This window comes from Typopeltis vanoorti, chromosome 6, assembly GCF_054136105.1.
Source record: "Typopeltis vanoorti isolate ZY-2024b chromosome 6, IOZ_Tvanoo_1.0, whole genome shotgun sequence".
NCBI lineage: Eukaryota > Metazoa > Arthropoda > Arachnida > Uropygi > Thelyphonidae > Typopeltis > Typopeltis vanoorti.
Genome location: NC_143554.1, coordinates 39,835,587 through 39,859,313, shown reverse-complemented (window position 1 = coordinate 39,859,313; position 23,727 = coordinate 39,835,587).

Genomic DNA, 23,727 nt, shown 5'->3' with positions numbered 1-23,727 from the left:
AGTATTTCACGATTCAGTATTTGTTCCAGTAGATGCACCAAGGTAGAAAGCATTTTACCTTGGATATAATAAATGTTAAAAATAACAAGTTAATTTAAACCTGGTTTTACTCCCTTTCCCAAGTAAGCAAACAGACAAACATGTATTATTCTACACGTGTTATTCTAAACATATGTTATTCTGCTTTTACCAAGAGTTACCTTGGTCTTGCACTACTTTGAGGGTCAGCTAGACTTCCAATACGTGCAGGCGCAAACTTGACATGTTTGTCTCTTTGCTTACTTGGGAAATGGAGTAAAACCAGGTTTAAAATAACTTGGTATTTTTAACAATATGGTTTCTTATTGTCTTTCTTGTCCGATAACTATTTCATGTCTGTTCATGAGACTGATTTGCCTGTTTCCTGGAGGAAAAGCCCACCCTACGCAAGCTCGATTATTATTATTGTTACTAGTAGTAATATGCGATTTCAATACAGCAATTATTGTTGGATGAATAAAAGTTTCAAATAGCAAATCTGATAAGGTTTCGCTATTCGAAACGTTTACAAGAAAATGTCGAACGGTTCCAGTTTTCAGTTCAGCTATATTCGGGGCAACAAAGAAATAACGTGTCCTAATTATGTATCACAATAATTCTCTGACTTAGGGGAATCAGCAGAATTTCTCGGTACAAGAAGCTCTCTGCACGGTTCAGTTTTTGTTCAAAATGGATCACTTTTATCTTAACATTTTCGAAAAAAGTTTCGAAATGATATTAGCAATTCTGCTTTGGCTGGATCAATTTAATGAAATTTTAGTTAAAATTTTAGCTCAATTGCTTTTTCGCTGAATTGTATTTTCGACGAATTGTTGTTTGATGAATTGTTCATTCGATGAATTACCTTTTCTATTAATTGTATTTCGATTGACTGTTTTTTCGATGAATTTTTATTGCGATGACACCGTAGATATTAATACAACAAATGAAAAGGAGGCACATGGAAAACACGTACATCTGATCAAGTGTTCGTTTTATTAGCATATTAGTACTTACTGAATATCTTGTGCATACTATCCATGAATATTTCGCATGGTTGCGGCTTCTTTAAGCCACTTATTGCCTACATTCCTAGCAGAAAAATTTCATCTAAAACAGACGTCAATTTCCAGCATGGAATGCATCATTGTGAAAATCCCAAGGACTTCAGCTCAATTCCCACTATGGCCAAAGTCCTCCCACCCAACCAACAACACTCCTAGCAGAAAGATTTCCGTCCATCACCTCCCTGTAACAACCGATAGAAATGACGTCTTCGTGTGCCTAAGATTTCGGCACTCTTTGCCTTTCTCACGTGTTAAAACCCCAACCACCTCCTACCACACAATAACTTCTGGCATAGTTGAATCCGTCCAACCCACGCGTGTCTTCTACCTCTTCCTCTCCACGTCCTAAATTCTACTCCTCTGTGTGCTGCTGTCCAGCTAGCACACTGGTCAATGTTCGAAGGGAATAATTCGACCTCGACCATCCGCTCCTCTTCACGCGTGCTTTCTGCTCCATTCCTGTCTGTTTCGGAGCTCTGGAGAAGTTTAACTGGTCCACACTTCAGAAGAGTGTACTCCTCTGATATGTACTCCAGTGATTAGAAAAACCTTCAAGTTTCTTTGTGTCCACCATTCCTTTCTTCTCCACAGATCTCAGTTCATCATGAGCAAGTGTTCTTCTATTTATACTAAGAGAGTGAACCAAACCGTCATCAGTGAAATGCATCTGGATACAAAAATATATTGTTGTCAGACCGTGAACTAACTAGGTTTCGTGCCATAGAATTTCATTGTTAAAAGGACAATGTCATCATTCCGGATTTTAAAAAGAAAAAAATTTTCAACAAACAACCTTCTGAAAATTATTCAAATATTACGATGACAGAAGTTACTCTCTTCTTGAAAGATTTTAGAAGTGAATATCCCACTGATGTAACTACAATTGAATTGTTTCAGTTACAGCTATGGATTATGTATAAAAAGTTTGTTTCTAATTATCAGCATAAACGTAGAACACGTTCCATGTATTTAGTCAGCGATTCGTGAATTACATGAAGGTGAACAATACGAACTTGATACGCTGTCACTTGTTCTGTTTTTTGACAGAACTCTTTACCTTACACCGGAAAAGTCCATAAATGCGTATAACAATTATTGTTTCTCTAACATATTTCAAATAATTGTACGCTATTTCTTTAAAATGATAAGTTAAAGTTTTTGTTTAAATCCGAACACTACATGCTATCGGGCAAGTCATTTCAACCCTGCCTAACAAGCTGTTGAATGAATCCAACACATTTAAGGATGTATTTCTCTGGTTTCCGAGCAAGTAGAACATGAAGAATTTCACCAGTTGTTTTAGTTGCTTGTCGCGAATATTTCATCCAGTTTGTTCCAAAGATGTTTGAAAACCTCGTGTTCAGTTGTATGAGGAAGTGTACATGAATAATTCACTGTCGTCATGTGTAATCACTGTAGTTTATTATGATTGTGTCGCTGGAACTTGACCTCACACGCAGTACAAATGTTCATCATGAATTCATGTGTCAGCCACGATGTGCAATGATGTGATACTCTTTACTACCTCTGTAGGAAGCCATGACAGAAGCGATGATTCAGAATTTTTCATTCCTGTGATCTCCAATATTCGGAGAGGATCTTCATGTTCCTGTCTACACATCCATGTTCATCCTTCTTCGTGAGGTTGATGTTCGATTGCCTTGTTTGTATTCATGCCGAAGAAGACATTAAGGTCAGGAAGTTAATGTATTTAGTTGTTTGCTTTGCCTAATGATGAAGGATAAAAACTCCGAAATTCAGGGGGGAGGGATTCTTATTTACCAGTTATTTCTTTGAGAATTACAACCTGTGTCCACAAAGAAACAGAACTTTTCGAAAATAGAAGAAACTAGTGGCGCCACCTGTTGTGTCTTTTTGTTGTCGAAAGCTGCAACATTCTTTAGTGTTGTTTCAACTGTTTATGACATTTGTTTCATTAGAAACCGAGTTATAGTGCCAAGAGGCAGACCCCGGATCTCCATATTGGAAATACATCAGCAAAATTCTCCCCGTTTCCCCCAACTCTCCTCACCAGAGAAGCCTGGTTTTGCTTCACGTCATAAGAACCTCCAAGTCCTAACTTAGTGTGCACAGACTACTTATTTGTTTTGATTGGTTTCCCTATTTATAATTGTAAGATTATAAATGAACGATGATGATAATGATTTCCTTTTTGTCTCCTGAATGGACAAAAGGTGTAATGAAAGTATAAGAAATCAACTAAAAATCAAGAGGGGAAGGGGGCTATGTGACATTGTAAATGAAAGAATTCTCAAATGTTTCGGTGACATTTCAAGACATAAAAATGGCAACCTGAAAAACCTTATTATACAGGGCAAAGTGAAAGGACAAAGAAAAAGAGGATGTCCAAGACCAAGATGGTTGGACCAGATTAAGAAGATCAACTGACTTACTTTGGAGTTGGCCGCTGCTGCAGCAAAAGACAGAAAGAAATAGAGAGACGTCGTGGTTAGGGTCACGGGTCGTCAGTCGTGAGGAAACTGAGCAATACAATAGAATATACAGAAATGACCATTATAATCTCAGTTGATTATGAACAATCTAAGAAACTTGCTTTAATCTTACTTATTCTGGTGATATATCGTGGTTTTCGTTTTTAAGTGTCAAAATAAAGAATCTCTTGAATTCGGGTTATAAAATTCCAGTAATTTTATAACCTTTGTAATTTTATATTATCTAACGCGTCTTAGAAGCGCTACGTGTATATTTTCCACAAGATGTTTCTTTTCTTCCTTATTTTAGTTTTTGAATTCGTTTATGATTAATGTACTTAGCTTAAATACAAACATCACATATAATAAATAATTTTTGCTATTTCGGAGTAGTTTTTGAAATTATTTTGTTTCACTTCATCAGAATAATTGCTTGAATAAACTAAACTATTAGAAAACAATTTAACGAGTGGTTGGTGGAATGGTGTAGCATTTCGTTTAAAAGTTCTCTTCAGTGGATTAATTGGCCAAATATCAATTATAGGATTCAGCAGGCGAAAAAATGGCCTGCTGAATGGCCAGGAAAAAACAAAAATTTCATGACATAAACGGGATACAAAGCGATGTGAGCACTTTTACCAAAGCATAGAATAAAGTGAGTTGGGATGCCCTTCCACTTAAGACTAACTTAAGAATAAGAATAACTTAAGCCTATACCTTGGAAAGGTGAATAAGCAATTTAAGTAGAAACCACAATTAATAGTGACTTATGTACCTCTTCTATATTATCTAAAATAATATATTATCTATATTATTTAAAATCCCAACTTGGCATTTTAAAATTCATGTCTCGTTGCAATTTTAAAGGCAAATCAACAAATATTAACAGGTAACTATCATATTAACGATCCTACCTTTACAAGACGAATTCTTTAGTGCTCTTCTTTCGTCTCTCTTTTTACTCTGTAATGTTTTTAATTCCATGATGAACTTCGTAGAAAGGGCTTCTCGATCTCAACTATTCTTCTGGTGTAGTTTCTAGAATCTGCACTTTAGCCTTACTGTCTGCTCCAGTAAGCAAAATTCTGGAGAACTATGAACGAAATTTCATTTCATTTTCGTTAGTAACGAAAATAAAATGAAATGTTGATCACGTAGGGGTCTTGACGAATAATGTCTGAGTGTATTCGGTCGAGCATCTCGATATTTTTGATTGGGAAATTCGGGCTTGTCGTCTACGCATCCCACATTCACTTTTGGTAAACTTATTGATAAGATTATCAACGTCATCTTTTACAAAAAGCTCGTTTGTTAGCTGAGTGAGTTTAACATCTCTGCCATAATTTGCCAGCTTTTCAATATTAACCCTATAAGAATGCGTGTCTGAAGGCACATTCACTAACTTGTCTTGGAGGAACAAATCAGTTTAATATATATATATATTTCTGCATAATTGTTGACCTTACAGTGAAATTAATTAGGAACGAAAAAATGGAGTAAAACTGATATCCAGAAATTAATTATTTTAGAAAAAACTGTGTGGCAAAAAATGTAAATATATGAAAAAAAAATAAAACATTTGTGGTGCCATATCTTGCATTAAACTAAAAATTCCCATAGACCAAATTAGGGATGAAATACTGCACACTTAAATTATTTGAAAACTCGTGCCGCCACCTGTAGACAACTGTCCCAAATACCCTCATCCATAATTTAGTTGCTGAACCCATTACCCGTAATTCCACACCCGATCCAAAGACCCAACACACGTAACCTCCAGCTGACATGCACGGGACTTCAACAGCAAAGTCCCACAGGGCGCTTCCCAGAATTCCATATAAAACCCAATCTATAGAGGGCACTGATACGCGTAGCCAAACGCTAATGTACCAGGATACAGATGACGTCATCAATTCTTAATCTCAAAAGCTATGCCAAGTATCGTTTACCTTTTCCTTAAAATCACTGGTGACAAACAATTTCTCCTACAACTGCCTGAACTTAATGTCTTCGACCATGAATTCCAAGAACGCAATCGTACCTGAACCTCATAAAGAAAGTTGAACAGGAATTTGTCGACGCAAGCATTAAGATCCTCCGATTATTCGAGGTCACGGCAATGCAGAGATTTGAATGCTTGCTTCTGCCATAGTTGCTTATGGAGTGACCAAAGAGATCCGCCTACTTCTACATCGTAGGTGATCAAACAATGGTATTCATGATGATCATTTTTACTGCTTTTGGGCTGAGGTTCCAAAGACAAAGTGTGCTGCGTCACATTGCATCTGCTAGTTATGATTGTAGATGATAGCATTAAATTATTCAACTCACTTCCTCATTTACCTGAACAAGAAGAAATTGAACATCGTTGGAAGAACTGCATGAAATATTTATGAAAAACAGCTAAAACCACTGGCGAAATTCTTTGTGTACTACTTGACTAGGAAGCCAGTGGAATGTTTCCTGTGTATAGTTGATATAACCCTGCTTAACATGCTTTTAGGTAAGGTTCAATCAATTTTTCCAATCGCATGTAGTGTTCAGATTCAAATGAAAATTTAGACTTGTAACATTTTAAACAAATAGTGTATGATGTTTATGAAATATGTTATAGAAACAACATTTCTTGTTACCATTCACGTTATCCTCCGAAACAGGGTAAAGAGTTTTGTCAAAAAGGCAGAGCAAGAGCTTTTTTTTTTCTGCTTATAAAAAGATTTCGAGTTCGAATTGTTCACCTTTGTGTAACTCATGACTCTCTGCACTAGATTGATGGAACGTGTACTACGCATAATTCTGATAATTATAAACAATACTTTTATCGTGATCTCGTTCGGTAAATGGTACAAATCACTAGGAGGAATATCAGTGGGAGATTCACTTCTAAATATTAATCAAATCCTTTCATGAAGAAAGTAACTTCCGTCATCATAAAGCTCGAAGAATTTTCAAAAGTTATTCTTTTGACAACATCTTTTTTTTCCCTCAGATCTGAAATGATGACATTGCCATTTTAACAATGAAATTCTTCTGGCAGAAAACCTGGTTAGTTGGCAGTCTGACAACAATACGTTTTTGTATTCAGCTTCGTATCGCTGATGACGTTTTGGTTCACTCTCTTAGTATAAATAGAAGAACACTTGCTCATGATAAACTGAGACCTGTGGAGAAGAAAGGAATGGTCGACACAAAGAAACCTGAAGGTTTTTCTAATCACTGAAGTACATATCGGTACTCTTCTGAAGTATGGACCGGTTAACCTTCCCCAGAGCTCCGAAACAGACAGGAATGGAGCAGAAAGCACGCGTGAAGAGGAGCGGATGGTCGAGGTCGAATTATTCCTTTCGAACATTGACCAGTGTGCTAGCTGGACAGCAGCACACAGAGGAGTGGAATTTAGGACGTGGAGAGGAAGAGGTAGAAGACACGCGTGGGTTGGACGGATTCAACTTTGCCCGAAGTTATTGTGTGGTAGGAGGTGGTTGGGGTTTTAGCACGTGAGAAAGGCAAAGAGTGCCGAAATCTTAGGCACACGAAGACGTCATTTCCATTGGTTGTTACAGGGAGGTGAGGGTGGAGTGATGGACGGAAATCTTTCTGCTAGGAGTGTTGTTGGTTGGGTGGGAGGACTTTGGCCATAGTGGGAATTGAGCTGAAGTCCTTGGGATTTTCACAATGATGCATTCCATGCTGGAAATTGATCTGTTTAATATAAAATATATTCCTCCTAGGAATTTTAGTAATAAGTGGCTTAAAGTAGTAGCAGCAACCAAGCGAAATATTCATGGATAGTATGCACGAGATATTTAGTAAATACATTTGAGTAACCAAGCATTTGATTAGATGTACGTGTTTTCCATGTGTCTCTATTTCATTTGTTGTATTAACGTCGACAGGGTCATCGCAATTTAAATTATGTAAAGTAGTCTGTACTGTAGAATGTATGAATTATATCCTCATTCTACATTTATCAGAAGACCACTTATGTTTCAAAGAAGAAAGAGTTGATTTTTTTTTATATAATTTTCTAGATGTAAAATCAGACAATTATTTTTGTAGCTATGCGCGGTGGGGTTTAGACTTTAGCAAAGTGAGAATTGTGTTAAGTCCTGAGAAGGTGGATACCATGGTTACAATAATCCTCCTGGCTGCAATGTGTATATCACCAATCTCGTGCCAATTTTTCTCTAAGAATTCAACAGACGAATGTTGTTAACGGTTCTAATGGTGTACTATGTGAAGTTTGTATAATTTTTGTACAGATTAGTGTTTTGTATTCCTAGTTACTTTTCAATGCTTGATTAAGCATTGAAAAGTAACTAGGATTGATATTAAGTAATAAGATTGATATTACATTGAAATATATGATGGATACGAAGCGTATGAGGATGCGTATTTGATCCATAATGGCCGGTAAAGTGGTTAACCGCGGAACTGGGTCCCTGAAACTGATCACTGTAACCAGAGCAGAGCAAGTGACTTTCAATGATGCGTTACTCTGGAGTGCATAGAAATCTACCACTCCCACCACTACTACAACTCGCACAGAGAAGCAGTAGGTTTAATAAATTGAGTAATCTTTTTAAAAAATTTTGATTCGGTGTTGAGAATATAATTTTTTTCATTCATCAGAAATAATGAATATAACTAGAATATCAATCAGAAAATCTACAGTCGAAACTAATAGCTAAATTGATAATATATACAGGGTGTTCGGGATAAATTTGACAGTTTCGTAAGGAAAAAGAAAATCTTCTTTGTATCTATTAAATTTAATGAATTGACAAAAAAACATTACAGGCAGAGTTAATTACAATACTATCAACAAGATTTACTCAAAATAACTACCATTAGCATCGATCACAGCTTCAATTCTGCTTCGGAACCTCGAACAAGCTGATGCTACAGTCTCCCTGGGAAGGGCCGCAAAAACTGTTTTAATTTTATCCATTAACTGGGCTTTTGTATTACTGGAAGTGCGATTGGTGTCTTTTTCAACTGCGCCCCATACAAAATAATCCATGGGGTTAAGGTCTGGGGAGTTTGGAGGCCAAACATTTGGACTGGTGAAGTCGTAGAAATTTTCAGACAACCATTTTTGACTTTTCCCAGAGGTGTGGCAAGGGGCCGAATCCTGCTGCCATACATACGGCCTACCATTGGCTACCCTTGTTATCCAGGGCTTGACTACAGTTAGCAACTCCACGAACAAAGCCCGAATTCCAATGCCAGGGTTCTTCAACACCTGTTCCTGCAGATTTGCGAGGAATTCTGCTGTACGAACGCAATCAGATCGTCTGCTAGGGATCTTTCTTCTTGCTACATCCTCGTAGTCACCATTGCAAGTCTCTAGTTCATGCCTGATTGTTTTTACTGTATTCAGGGAGCATTGGGCAGCAGTCGTAATATCCTTCTTTTGATGGCGGGCACGAATCATCATGATACAAGTTATTCTCTTCCATGATTCAGGTGGGTTCCAGCTATCCATCCTTTCTGACATCTTGTATATGAATGAAGAAGGGTCCAAACTTTTAAATGAAGAGAAGTGTGTGTTAATACATGTAACTTACGGAAAAATATAATTAATTATAAATATGTCAAATTTATCCCGAACACCCTGTATATAATTTAATATAGTTTTTATCCTGCCGCGGGCCGCACAAAATCACGTTACGAGTCGCATGCGGCCCGCGTGCCTGCTGTTGGCCACCTATGGCTTACATGATCAACAAGAACTGATGTTAGATTTATCGTAAATTCTAAGGTAACGCTCGCAGATCGTTATCAAATCAAAAGTATATTAGCAAGTTCATCGTAGTTTAAATTCAGACAACAGATAAAACTTTTAGAATCTCATTTCAACAAATAAATACAGCCTATGTTTAATAAATAAAGAGAAATAAATATCGGTATGCAGTAAGCATACTTTTAAATTCAATAAATGCAGGAAACTGCAGGGTATGTTTACTTTCACTCGTACTCGTCCACATGCAATTTTTAAATCGTCCTTAAAAATCATCCCGCTCGTATTTCTGGAAAAAAAAAAATTAAAAAACTAATTATCGCGTGAAATGCAGGTGTAGAATGTAACACTAGGATGAGCTTGCTTCTTTCAAATATATGATAAATATAATGCTGATTTTCTAAGCATGTTATTATTGAACAGATCAGTAAGATATTAAATTTAAGACATAAATTGCTGATATCTTCTTAATATATATTTTTATATTTTAAAATTAAATTAATGATATTAATGAATGATGTGTAATGCTTTTATTATTAAATAAAATAGCACATGCAATTTTATAGATCTCGTATATTAAAAGCATTCTATTTTTTGTGAAACGTGATGTAGCGGGTAGCATAGTACTGGACATTTAAAGAGTGGGTTTTTAATTTCCGGCCGTTTGTGTCCAAGTGGAATGGGGAGGCTGTAAAATTGCGGAAGAGACAGCGCACTATATAGGTATGTTTCACAGATATTTAACATGCATTAAAAATAACTATTCAGAATCACAAGTTGCTGTGGCTGAGCCAAAATAATGCAGACATGATATGCCACTGGAATTGGTGATCAAGCGTCGTGTGTGTGTGTGTGTGTTGCTTACATTATGAATGTTTTCCGGTATTCTATTTTAAAGATTAATTATTTCATTAAGATTGTAATCAAATTTGAGTCCTAAAAGGCTTACTTCGTGAAAACTATGAATGCTTAGAAGAAATCTAATACTCAGTTTCCATTTGCTAAAAAAGAAAATAACAACAACCATAACAACTACGAAAGTTTTCAGATTCACTGAGTGATTCTACCTAGCTGCCGGAGAGAAACAAATGGACCAAGCGGCAGTCTAAATACACGCTAACGAAAAGATTAGTCCAATCCCCCCCCCCCCCTCCCGAGGTAGGATGTGGTTATAGAAGTTAGTCTGCCCATTTTTTTTATTTTTTAATTTTTTTTTTTTTTTTTTTTTTGCGAGTCAGCGTTTCTCAACGTTTTTTTTTTGGATGATACCCCACCTCAATGTCTCAAAGATTTTAATTCCCCCCCTAGCATAATAGTCAGCCAAGTTCTGAAAAAGTGTAATATAAATATGTACATGTACATTTTCTAATTGCCCCAAAAAATATTCAAATTGCCCCACGTTGAGAAACACTGGTCTACCCAATCACTTATGAGTAGACTCGCAAACCACTATTGCATATGTCAGCGCTTATTGAAATGTCGAGGTCAAAAAATAATAATAATAATTAAATAAATAAATAATAAAAGCGATTTAACTTGGTAATAATTAGAAAGCAAGCATCAGAATTCATTTAAATAATTAGCTTATCATTTCAGTAAAATAACTATTTAAGTGGGCCACAGTAGTATTTTAATATGATAGTTAATATTAATTTATTAAAATACATATTTTTAAACTAGAATATTGTTCATAATTTATTATTATTGCTTTAGTTTTTACATTACGATAGATATGTATTACGGAAACTAAATGAGACCACATTAACTAGTTCTTAGATGGTACTATATTGCCTAAGAATAAACGTTACTATCTCCTAATACAGTAAACCCTCGATTTAACGGACAAATTTCCGGTCCGTATGTCACGTGAATATTAACGCCCTGTTAATTTTAAAATGATTTTAACCAAGAATTGCTTATACTTAAATTAACAGGTTATTTTTTTTTATTAATTTCCTGTTATTTTTAACAAATTTTGGCGAATGGGTCATTACATGTTGGAAAAACACAGTAGTAATTTAGCCGAATAAATGAGTCAGCGCTCAAAACGTGTTCAGCGAATGATTAGGACGTGATCACACCAATCGCACTGTAATTGGTTCTTTTGTCGCGTGGCATGACTTTCTGCAGCAGTTTTATTACACACATTTTCGTAATTTTAGGGAATTAATTATAAAAACACAGCAGAATTCAAAAGTTCAAAAAAAAAAAAAAAAAAACTTGATAGATTTTTAAAAGCAGGATTATCTAAATCAAGCGCCTCAACATCGAACACTAACTTTACATTAACTTATCTAAAAGTGTGAAAATTGTGTGTAAAACAATTTTTTTTGTTATTACAGCGCTAATATTGAGAAAATTTCAGTATAATGTTACAGATATTTTTATTTTAAAAAATTCGCGATTTAACGGACTTTCGATTTAACGGCCTTAGCCTCTATTAGTCTGTTAAATTGAAGGTTTACTGTATACTGAGCAGATGAACTAAAGTATTCCCACACGAGTACTATTTCTGTAGTTGACAGTTATTTTCAAGTAAATCGTGATTTAAGATCCCCCCCCCTTATGTTAAACCCAACTCGCTATTCAATCTACAGTTGCACACCAAGTGCAGTTGCGATCAGTTTTCATAATGATTTTTTTTTTGCTGACAATTGTAATCCACTGGGGATTGGATGACTATTTAATTTATTTAAAAATATACGTCCTAATCCTCACTTGTTCCTTCGGGCTGAGAATGACATAATCTCCATCACATTATTTTGAATGTTAAGAAAAGCCACTGGGATTAATATTTGAAAGCCTAGAAACACAAAGAATATTATAAAGAACGAACAGCTTATGTGAAATTATTTATTTCGTATAAAGTTTTCCCCCAGGTATCGACACAAGCAAACATGAATGAAATGTGAACGTCAATCTAAACACGGGAATAATGTAGACCAGCACGATTTAATCCGAGCTAAAATTTAATTAACAAAACATATTGTCACTCATACAGACTTCGAGGTATCTTCAGATATTTATAATTTTCTAAGTAGAAAGTATTTTTAATTTCGGCAAATCGCTTGGGATTTTAAAAATAATCAATGATTATGATTTTTTTCGAGATCGAAACTTGGTTATTCGTTTCAGCAGTTTTCAAATATAAAGTCTGAAATTGTTCAACACAATTTCAGGTCCATTATAAAAGGTTACGCAGCTTCATATTTTGGCCCTTCGCTGCTAAAGATGATGCATCAATGGCTGAAAAATAGTCGTTCGTTTTACATTAAATAAACAATATTTTAAAAGAATAAGTCTCATGCTTCACTTAGGAGAAATTAAAATACTTTGATATTGTTCTAGGGTTAATAAATTTCAAAATAGTTTTTTGTTTTTAATTTCTTAACCATCAATTTCCTAAAGAGTTTGACACAGGACCAGTTTCCCGATCCACAAGTAATTTCCTTAATAGCAATGGTTTCTGATTTTTGAAGAGTATGTTAGCATACCCTTCAAATTTTCTAAAAAATATATGAATTGGCTGTTCTCCATTTTCACTGCCATTGATAGCTATCACGAAATGCAGCATGTTCACTATAGGGTTCAATATTTGACTGGCCACGTTATTAAAGGCGCACTATTACAGCGCAACTTATCCGAAACATGACTATCGAGTACTACAAGCATACACAAAAGTATCATCTTATCAATGGAATTATTTCATATTTATATTTCGTGAGGTCTTTTTCCCTGAAAAAAATCTCCAGAGTAATCCCCTCCCACCAAAAAAAGTAATAATCTACTCTATACTATAAAAATGATAAGCTGAAATTGGAAACGGATGTGACGTCGGCTTGAAACGGATGTAGGCTGTAACGTTTTTGTGTAACGTTTTTTGTAACGTTTTTTGTAACGTTTTTATGTAACGTTTTTGTGTAACGTTTTTGTCAAGATATTTGAAACGTTTTGAAATTCAGAGGCTACCCTGAGTGTCGAGTCTTAAAAATTCGAGTCATCGGAATTCAAGGAGAACCAGCCTACCAGTCCGGAACACGGGGGGTTGGGCGCTGTAGGCGCCAGGGGGAGCCCCTCTTTTGAAGACTCGACACTCAGAGGCTACCCTGAGTGTCGAGTCTTCAAAATTCGAGTCATCGGAATTCAAGGAGAACCGGCCTACCAGTCCGAAACACGGGGGGGTTGGGCGCCGTAGGGGTCAGGGGACGGAGCCCCCTAGTAAAATATAAAAATCCAGTCTCAAGAATGACGCAACTTTGCTTTTCCGTTGGAAAGACCTGTGTGACACCTTTATAACATTTTCGCAGATATCTAGATAGCTGCCAAACATAATATAATGACTTTGTAACCTTAGTTGATTCATCCATAATACCAATCAATTCAAGTCAATTTTTTTTTCAGTAGATAACCGTTATTTACTATCTAAAATTTAGAAATTTGTGATTATAAGCACTTTAAGTCATTATTTGTTGCGTATATACCATTGTTTAATAACTTGCTATTTCACTATAAATTAAACTTATATTTTTCAAAAACGTCCAAATGAAATTTTATGAAAAAATCAATAAAAAGATAGATATTTTCAATTTTTGTGAATATCAAGTGTTCCCAAAAATGAGACCCACATGCTTCACATTCGCTACATACAACCTTTTGTCAGTCCTGGGATGCTATGCAAAAGCGTGTTGGAATGTCTTAAATCCCACATTAAAGACGGATTCTAAAATTATTAAACGAAGAAATATTCTATGATAGGTTTCATTATGCCGAATCGGAAGCTTTTACTTTTTTGAGCAATTATCAAGGAATCTAAGAGAATGCCGACACATTATATTTAAGAATGTTCGAACAATAAATTTCACGATATTCTTGGATTTTCTTCGATGATTTCTCTTTCCGTAATATATTTAAAATAAATCTCAGAGCATCTACTGCAGGCAAAAACTCCTAATAGTTACTGAGGTGTGTTTATTTCATATTTCCTGATTTGTATTCCCAAGATATGTATAAGTCTGTTAATAGAATTCTTCCAGTTATGTCTTCTTCTTCTTATTTTTTTATAATTTCTTTTCTATGTCTTGGAATTGTTTTTAAATGACGCCCAAAGCAACAAAGACTACGAAGCTAGGGTAGTTACGTCTCTTAATTCTTCATTTCTTCTTTTATTTTTGCTCTTCTCCAGCAGCGCATTCATAAGTTTATTATAATACTGTTGTCTATAATAAACTATTCTGTAGACCTATGGATAACTAGTTCGTCATTTACGTCTTCGAATATTCTTCGTTATAATTTTAGATTCATTTGGATTAATATCATTCTCACCTCTATTGAGAATCTGCCCTCTTGCTTTTTCATTTTGGAGTTTTTTTTTTTTTTCCTACTCACTTATCACTTTTTAAAATTTAATTTGGTTTTCCTCATATTTGTCATTCAATCGCGTTTAATAACGTGATTTTTCCCTAACTCACTCGGTAGCGGTGATGCACTCGGTGGAAAGAATGTTACTTCGAACTTACCTAAAATTCGAGGAAATATTTTAAGGTTTTCTAGCGACGGTATACGTAAGAGGGTTTCATACCGAAGTTGTAAGTTCCCTTTCACAGGAAATAGGATTTTTTTTTTTTTTTTCATCACGCACAATAGAGAAAACAGAAAACACGCGATCTTAAGAGATCGAGCAAGCTGGGTGGATCGGAGTAACCGCTTTTTGATTGCATTAGATTTATACGAAGCCAAGTTACTTGTCCGTGAGAGGTTAGTCAACGTCACACGTTAATAGGAAAATTAAATGAGAAGAGATTTCTATGTTATGTTGTATATTTTTAAATACTTCGACTAAATAGATAAAAATATGAATAAAAATTAACAGGCAGCTTTTATTTACCGAAGCATAACTTCATCCTCTGTTTTATAGGAGTATTTATAACATTTAATGTGAAATGCTTTACCTAAAATACAGCCTTTAATGTTTTAGGTATTCGTGGAAAACAAGTTAGCAGTCGTTATTATACGAACCAAAAAACGAATGAACACACGATGAGAACACCTCGTAGCCTATGAACATCCACGAGTGGTGTCGCTGACGCCTTTTCGAGTGGGTGCTATCGTACTCTGACTTCAGTGGCATCGTTAGCACCCGAAAAGAAAGGAAAAAGGAGAAAAAGAAGAAATCTTTATCCCTTCATTACCAACATTCCTACAAGGAAGTAATTAATGAAAGTCCACCAATTTGTGTCGTGTGACGGTCTAGCACTAACTTCGTTAAAGATGGCGTATTCGCTCACTCTACTGGAAGAGATGGACGGTAGGTAGGGTAGGAGCGACGTTTATGCCTAGATAGAGAATTTTATGCTCCACCATGTGCAAACAAGAAAGAATAGCGAAAGTCTTTCGAAGAAATTCAGCTGTCGCACTGAGTAATGTTGAGCGTGGTTACCATAGCAGCCTAGCATTTTTTTTTCTTTTATTATCGAAGAGAGAGAGAAAAGGAGAGATCGATAAGCGTTTTTAAAGTGCTTCCTTTCACACAGGCACAATTACTAAGAATGAGCATTGTTATCCAGTTTTAAAACAAATCACATTTATTCCGAAATTTATTATTTGGGACTCAAATTATGTTCAGTTCAGTGTTTTAATTGTCTAATTAAAAACAGAAATTTATCCGAAATATCTGTGCTTAATATCTGAATTAAGCACAGCTCTTTATGTGATATTAAATGATGGTACTTATATCTGATCATTCTTCAAAAAGCGCACATGTCATATACAAATAAATCTACAAATCATTGCAAACAGTAGTCACCAGTTTTGCGTGAAAAGAAATTATGTTTATTTGAGGATCAGGGAAATATCGGGATTTGACAGCTAGAATAAGTATAATATCTATATATCCAAATATCACATATTCATTTTTGTTCTGTCAAAAAATGTTTTTATTAAAACACATTAAAAACCACAATAGTGGTTGACAGTATATTGACTAGAATTTCTTTTGGGGAAAATGGAAAACCGGCAACGTGGCATTTCATCTGTTTTATTGGATTTGTTGTAAATGACAGCATCTAATAATTACATAAATATCCGGAAAATCCCGGAATTTTTTTTTTTACCCATCCAGTATATAATGTAAATATGATATCCCTACAATGCTGTTCAAAGATTCAATTCGCATTTGCCATGTATCATCCATATTGTGAGATATATTTACCCTTATACCCCCCCCCCCCACACACACTTCAATGTCTAATCCAAAGTTGTTTGACAATATTTTACTGAGAACTCTAATGAAGAAATGCAAAATGTAAAAAGTGTGATTTCACATTACTGTTTTTCAGATTCAGAGTTTAAACACACTTGAAACAAGACAAGCTGCAATATCGAATAATAATCCGAGACAATAGGAAACAGAACATCAAACATCACGAGTTTATTTAATGTACGGAAAAGCCATCCAGAAATAGTCGTCTTTTCTGCAGCAGCTTTATTTATAACCAAGTTGGGAATTCATCTTAGTGATAGAAATTATCAACTGTTTATCTTTAAGAAACTATTTTAAAATTTTTCATTGGCAATTTATATATCGAAAAAACATTAAGATAATTATTTTTTCTAAGGAATTTTATTAATTTTTTTATATTCCTAAATATTTTAGACAACATTTGGTGAGATTAAAAATGCTAAAAGTATTTTATTTTGTATTACTTTGTTGATGAAGTTTTTTCTTTTTCAATTTGCAAATCCAAATAATCATTGCGCTTAAATCAATATATTTGCCTTTTATTTGACCTTTGCTGGTGAATAACGATAACAATTATGTTAAATAAATAATAAACAGCCATCACTAATGGTGAATTCAGTTTAAGTATTCGAGTGTATATTGGTTGTGGTAAATGGTTATCGAACATTTGTTTTATTGTTCGGTGATGAGATATCACCGAACAATAAAAAAATTACTGTTCTCTTAATATGCCACAATTTATTATATCATAATTAATTCTTCTACCTTAACAAGAAAGAAACTGAAACCAGAATCCATAGAAAAAAAAAAATCACTACTATTATCTAAATTCTGCAGACATGCAATAATATACAGCACAAAATGTGCTATGCATTATTTTACAATGCATCTAAAACTTTTCATGAACTTCACAGAAGTGGTGAAACGTCAAAAAGTTTATTCAGAAATTGATATTAATTAGAAAAATAGCAATAATTTTAATTACAGAGCTGATAGCGTTAGCAAAGCTGCAGAAACACTGAAAGTCGCATCATCCAATTCTGAAGTACTGTATATCTTACTCAAGTGATGTCCGCTTTTCAGCTCAGACAACTTACTATTTTTTTTTAACTATAGATTCTTTGCTATTTGTAATTTCATCGCTAGTTTCATAAATAAGAACAACAAAAAATCAGAAATTAGCTTCACAAATCAGTGCTAACCGCAACCACTGTGTCCAGCTCCTTCAGTTCTGAAGGCACCGCACTGTAGAATTTGGAATGACATTGGTAGTTATGGCCAGACCGAACAGCGGAGAAAGCCAGTAGAAATTATCGGACCCTGAGGTCCAAATCAGTCTTTCAGTAACGTTATTAGCTGGTCCCTCCTTTCTGGGGATTAACCCAAAACATTTTCCACACAGACCCGAATTCCTCGTCCTTCCCTTCATCGGCTTTGGTTATGGCAGTAATCAGAAGTCATTACTGTAGTTTCTTGTTATGGAATCATGCTTAATTTTTTCCTCCAAACATTTGTTTTGACTACACGCAACTACTAAAATAGCACAAACTTCGTTTCGATAAATAATGCAAAATACTTCTTTCTGAAAGCCATGATGTGACTGGATGAATGTGCTTTATATACAGTTGTGATTAGGCAACCACAATTGTTGGGAAAAGTCATGGAACCGAAAGAATTAAATTATAATAAATGCGGGGATGGGGGGGGGAATGAAAGCTCAAAGTTAAAATGTTTGAAGAAACTCATTCTGTGCTCAATTTTTCTTCTCTACCTTTTTCATTTTCTAGAGGAAGTAGATGACAATCTTTTTGAACATAAAGTTTTAAAAATTAATAGACATCTCTACTCTCTACCTCTCAACATATTCTGAGTTGAGAGTACTCTTATACGGAGTGCTTGATAAACGACGATGTTCACGAATCTCAAGTAGTACTTATTAGCACACACACACACACACGCAACACAAGAGAGTAGGTTCGGACGCGAACGAACATGCCTGAAATCGCGCCTGCTTTTACCTTGGTTTGTGCGGTATTTAACAGAAAACTGGATGTATCTGGTATCGACTGATAGCTTGTACAGTGCTCTATCTAACAGTAGGTAATTTACTCTATAGTTTCATAGTTCTAAGCGCGTATGAGTGAATTTTATTCTATCTATATGGCCTGAATACTGCTGTTCAGATTGTATCTATTGTCCAGCTGCCCTCAAAACAACGACCCGTGCAAAATAGGATTAGATGCTACAACAAGGGCTAGCACCCCCGCTCCCAACTGCTACCACTGGGAGATACAAAGCTCACAAGAAATAGCCCTCTGAAGCCTAATTCAATAAGAGTGTTACTTCCAGCAACAAGCAGGAAAACTGTGTGTACATTTTTCTTGAACTTTGTACATTAGAAAACTTAGCAGTTCAATTGAAAGATATAATACTACAACTTCGAGTAATATTAAGATGGCGGCACGGGCCGAATTAGATTTCGAAAAAAACCCTCGATTTTTTAATAATTTAAGAAATGATTTTAAAAAAGGACATACTAACTGCAGTAAGCGAACTAACGAAGGTATTCAATAAAATGAAAAATGAAGCTAAAGTATTAATTGAACTACACACTACTATAAACAACCAGGAGCAGGCTAACTTGGTTCAGTCTACTCAGCTATATTCGCATGCCGTTAAAACAATTCTAAAACAAAGACGAACCTTAAAACAATCCTTGCTATAAACTAATAGTGAAACCGATAGCGCAGCTAAACAGCGAAGAAACCAAAAATATCATAAAAGAAAAAATAGACCCGAGAAAAATCAGAATCACAAAAATGAAAAGCATTAATAACGGAGGAGTCTTAATTGAATCCAAAGAAAAGACCGACATAGATTTGCTACATAACGAAACCTCTAAGGAATGTAAAGACACGTTAGTAGCAAATCCCAGTAAGAAACACTTTCCAAGACTAATCATATATGGCATTCCCACTGAAATTGATACGAACAACACAATTGACTCGATCCGCATGCAGAACGAAGAACTCTTCAGTGGCGATACAACGATAACATAGAAATTTATCATGACAAATAAAAAAAACGAACAAGAGAAACTTGATTATAGAAGTCGATCCAACGGTGAGGACCAAATTGTTGAGAACAGGTGTAAAAATGCAGTGGAGAATTTGCCATGCAATAAATTACACTACCACACACCCGAGACTGCAGGGGAAAAACCACCTGTCCATTCTGCTCTAAAGAACATAAGTTCTTTAGAGCAGAATGGACTAAAGAACATAAGTTCAGCGAGTGCCCACTGCATAAATTGTCAAAATCACAACAAGCATGCCAAAACCAAAATCAACTGCAAACCCATGGCACTAAGCAAAGACCGCCCGACATACAACTACTACAGACAGCTCAAAATTCAAAACATAGATTATGGAAAGCAACAATAAAGCTACATAACGAAACAAAAGCTAGCACTACTTCCCTGGCATTCTTTCAAATAAGTCTTCAATGCTCTATAATGGCTGTAAATAACTTAACAGAACTCATAAATAGAAAAATATAGGACTATCATTAATACAAGAACCCTACATCAACAACAAAATATGTGGCTTTCCAAGTAACCATAAAATATTTTCTAAAGGATCAAAAAGAAAGAGCTGATTACTCGTGATCAACCCTGAAGTCGGGGAAATATTAATTTTTCAGCACAGTAACGAGGATTCGGTACTTAGCAAAATTACGTACAGAGGAATTAAAACTTTTGCTGCAAGCATGTATCTAAACTATCACGCCGACATAAAATACGACTTGGAAAAAATGGGCAACATCGTGGATTTTACCATCAACCACGGCCTAATTCTGGGAAGAGATAGCAACGCCCACTCGGTTTTATGGTTTAACGAAAGCACAAACAATAGAGTTAAACATTTTGTTGATAGCATCAAATTCCCTACACATACTGAACGACGGCTGTAACACTCCATCATTTGAAAATACCAGAGGAAGCAACTTCATCGATCTAACAATGTCAAACAGTGCTATTTTACCCCAGGTTTCTGAATGGAAATACGAAGATGAGGAACGCTGTTCTGATCATCGCATAATAAGTTTCATTATCAATAACAAAAAGTTAAACGGAATAGACAACACAAACCACAGCATTAACATCAAGTACTTCACCAACAAAACCAATCTAGAGATACTTATAAAAGCATTAAAAAGAAAATTTTCACGCCTAATCTCAGAACATCACTTTAATGCGAACAACAGTTCAGCTTAAACAAAAACCTAGCCATCTGGATATCAGCACAAACCGATACACCTTGCTTCTGCGCTTTCATCAGGTCTGATAAAATCCAGCGACCAAACACTCAGAACAACCAAGAAGCTAAACATCGATGGAAGAAAATCAGTACCTTGGTGGAACGACGAACTAACAGTCATAAGAAAACATGTTAACGCATTAAGACGACTATACCAAAGAACATACAATAACCAAGATTTAAGAGAAATACATGACAAAACTACTATAAAACCAAATACAGCTATCAGTCCAAAATTACTAATGCGAAAACAGAATCATGGAAAAACTTCTGTACAGTTTCAACCGTATCTAATCCTTGGAATTCCACATACAAATTAGAAGCAAGCAAGAATAAGACAACACCTATATTATCAACTATCAAGAAAACAGACGGCACCTACACTAAAAACTTAGCAGAAACTGCAGCTATTATGACAGAGAAGTTTATTTACAATGATGATGAATCAACAAATGAAGAAATCCACAAAACTTACAGACAAATAATGAAAACAGACACAGACACTCCTGATGACGACTTACATCAAATGAAATCGAGTCAGTAGTAAGATTAATGATCCAAGAAAAACTCCTGGAGAAAACGGAATAACCAGCGATATACACCTAAGAGCGTTTGTCGAATTCCCCGATTTCATAATAACAGTTTATAACGAATGCCTAAAATGAGGACGATTTCCTTCAATATGGAAATGCTCAAAACCTATACCCATAATCAAACCAGGAAAAGAAACAATCGACGAAATTAGCAAATACAGACCAATCAGTCTCATAAATGTGGCTGGTAAGGTACTAGAAAAACTTCTAATAAACCGAATAATGCACTATGTCCACTCAAGAAACCTATTAAGCAGCAATCAATACGCATTTAGACCTCAATCCAGCAAAGTAGACGCAATTATGGAGGTAAAAGCGTTCACAGAAGACAGTCTACAGCAAAAAAAAAAAAAAAAAGACGTACTACTGATCTCACTCGATGTACAAGGAGCTTTCGATGCTGCGTGGTGGCCAGCCATAATCAGTCAATTAATAGATAAATACCCAAAAAACTTACTCTACCTTACAAAAAAATTATTTTACAGACAGAAGAACAACCATGACATTAAAAACCACAACTACAGTGAAAGAAGTCAAACGAGGCTGCCTGCAATGTTCCTGCTGTGGGCCAGGTTTCTGGAACATCCAGTACGACTCGCTATTAAGACTTCCTTTTACTACTGAAACAAAAGTCATAGCTTTCGCCGATGATAATGATTCGGAGACGCGACGGCTTACAGTTAGAAGTAACGGCCAGCGAAGAACTCTTCAAAATTGCAGAGTAGGCACGCGGGAAGAAAGTTACCTTCAATATAGCACCAAGCCTAAAGTACTCCACATCAAAGCAAAAAATCAAAACAACCTGTAACGGTCTTCCTAATCGGAGAAGTTCTCGAGGGAGCCAGTGAGTTAAAATACCTAGGAGTGATATAGATGAAAAATTTACCTTCAGTAAGCACTCTCATATGTTGCCGAAAAAAGCTTACAAATAGTAAACCTCCTAGCTAAGTCAGCAAGGATTAAGTAGGGATTAGGCCAACGAGCGCTGAAAACAATATATACCGGAGCTATACTGCCACTGATATCTTATGCTGCACTTGCCTGGAAACATACACTAAAATCAAAGATAAACCGACAAAAACTAAACAGAGTTCAACGCCTTATAGCCATACGCATAATTAAAGGATACAGGACAATATCCTTCGAGGCAGCTTGCGTTATTGCAGCTTTAACACTGATCTGCCTGAAAATACAAGAATTATCTCTTGTATATGACGCCACTTCCAGAAGATATAATGAAAGCTACAACATCGATCCAAATTGCTACGAACGCTCGCTTCACTACAGTAGGTGGCCTCACCCAGCAAAGAAGAACATATATTAAGGAGAAGGAAAGCTCCGAAAGCGACGATTTTCAAACAAACACTGACGGAAGCAAAACCGAAGGGAACTTCTGCTGTTCTTTCACTGCATATAACAGACAGTCCATTATACAAGAACGCTGCTCTAACTGCATCCTTTCTGTTCCAACAACCAAGCAGAACAACCTGCTATAGTTCATTCACGTACATATCTTTGGGAATTAGAACTCAACACCTCTCATCAAAAGACAGCAACAATTTACAGTGATAGTAAAAGCACTATAGACGGCATAAAAAACCAGAACAACCATTTAGCGTTAATAGAACAGACAAGAAATCTGGTTCGGAATCTCACTTTAGAGGGATAGGAAATCAAGTTCAAGGTAGTAGGAAATGAGAGAGCGGATCAGCTAGCTAAAGAAGCAGCTAGAAACAAGTTATCAAAAGTACTCAAAATCTGCTATAAAAATATTTGCAGAAGAGAAAAGCCTAGACTTGTGGGAAGAAGAATGGAAGACATCAAAAAACGGATCAACAATAAAAGAATTCTTGCCTTGCCAAGCATCAGAAGAAGCAGACTCAGGCTGAAAAGACACGCCATTTCTTCAGGTTTAACCACGCTACAAACGGGACATGGTAAACTAAGACACTACTTACACAAATTCCATATCCTGGAATCGCCATCAAGCATTTCTGGTCCACATCTTCAACAAACTGTTGCAGATGTGGATTACATCTTCAACAGACTGTTGACCTTTCTTATATTCTACATTTCGACTCTTCAAGTTCTGCTCCAAATATCTGGTCATTCCAAATTTCTGAAATGCCCTACTAGATATGGTCTTTCAACTTTCCTTAATACGATCTAAATGTTCTATTAAATGCGAATTTGCCTTTGGTTAGTAATGGGTGTGGGTAGCTCCATCACCCAAATATGCTTGCTATTTTCATCATAACACTTTATAGCATTAAATATGAAGCTTACTAAAAATAACA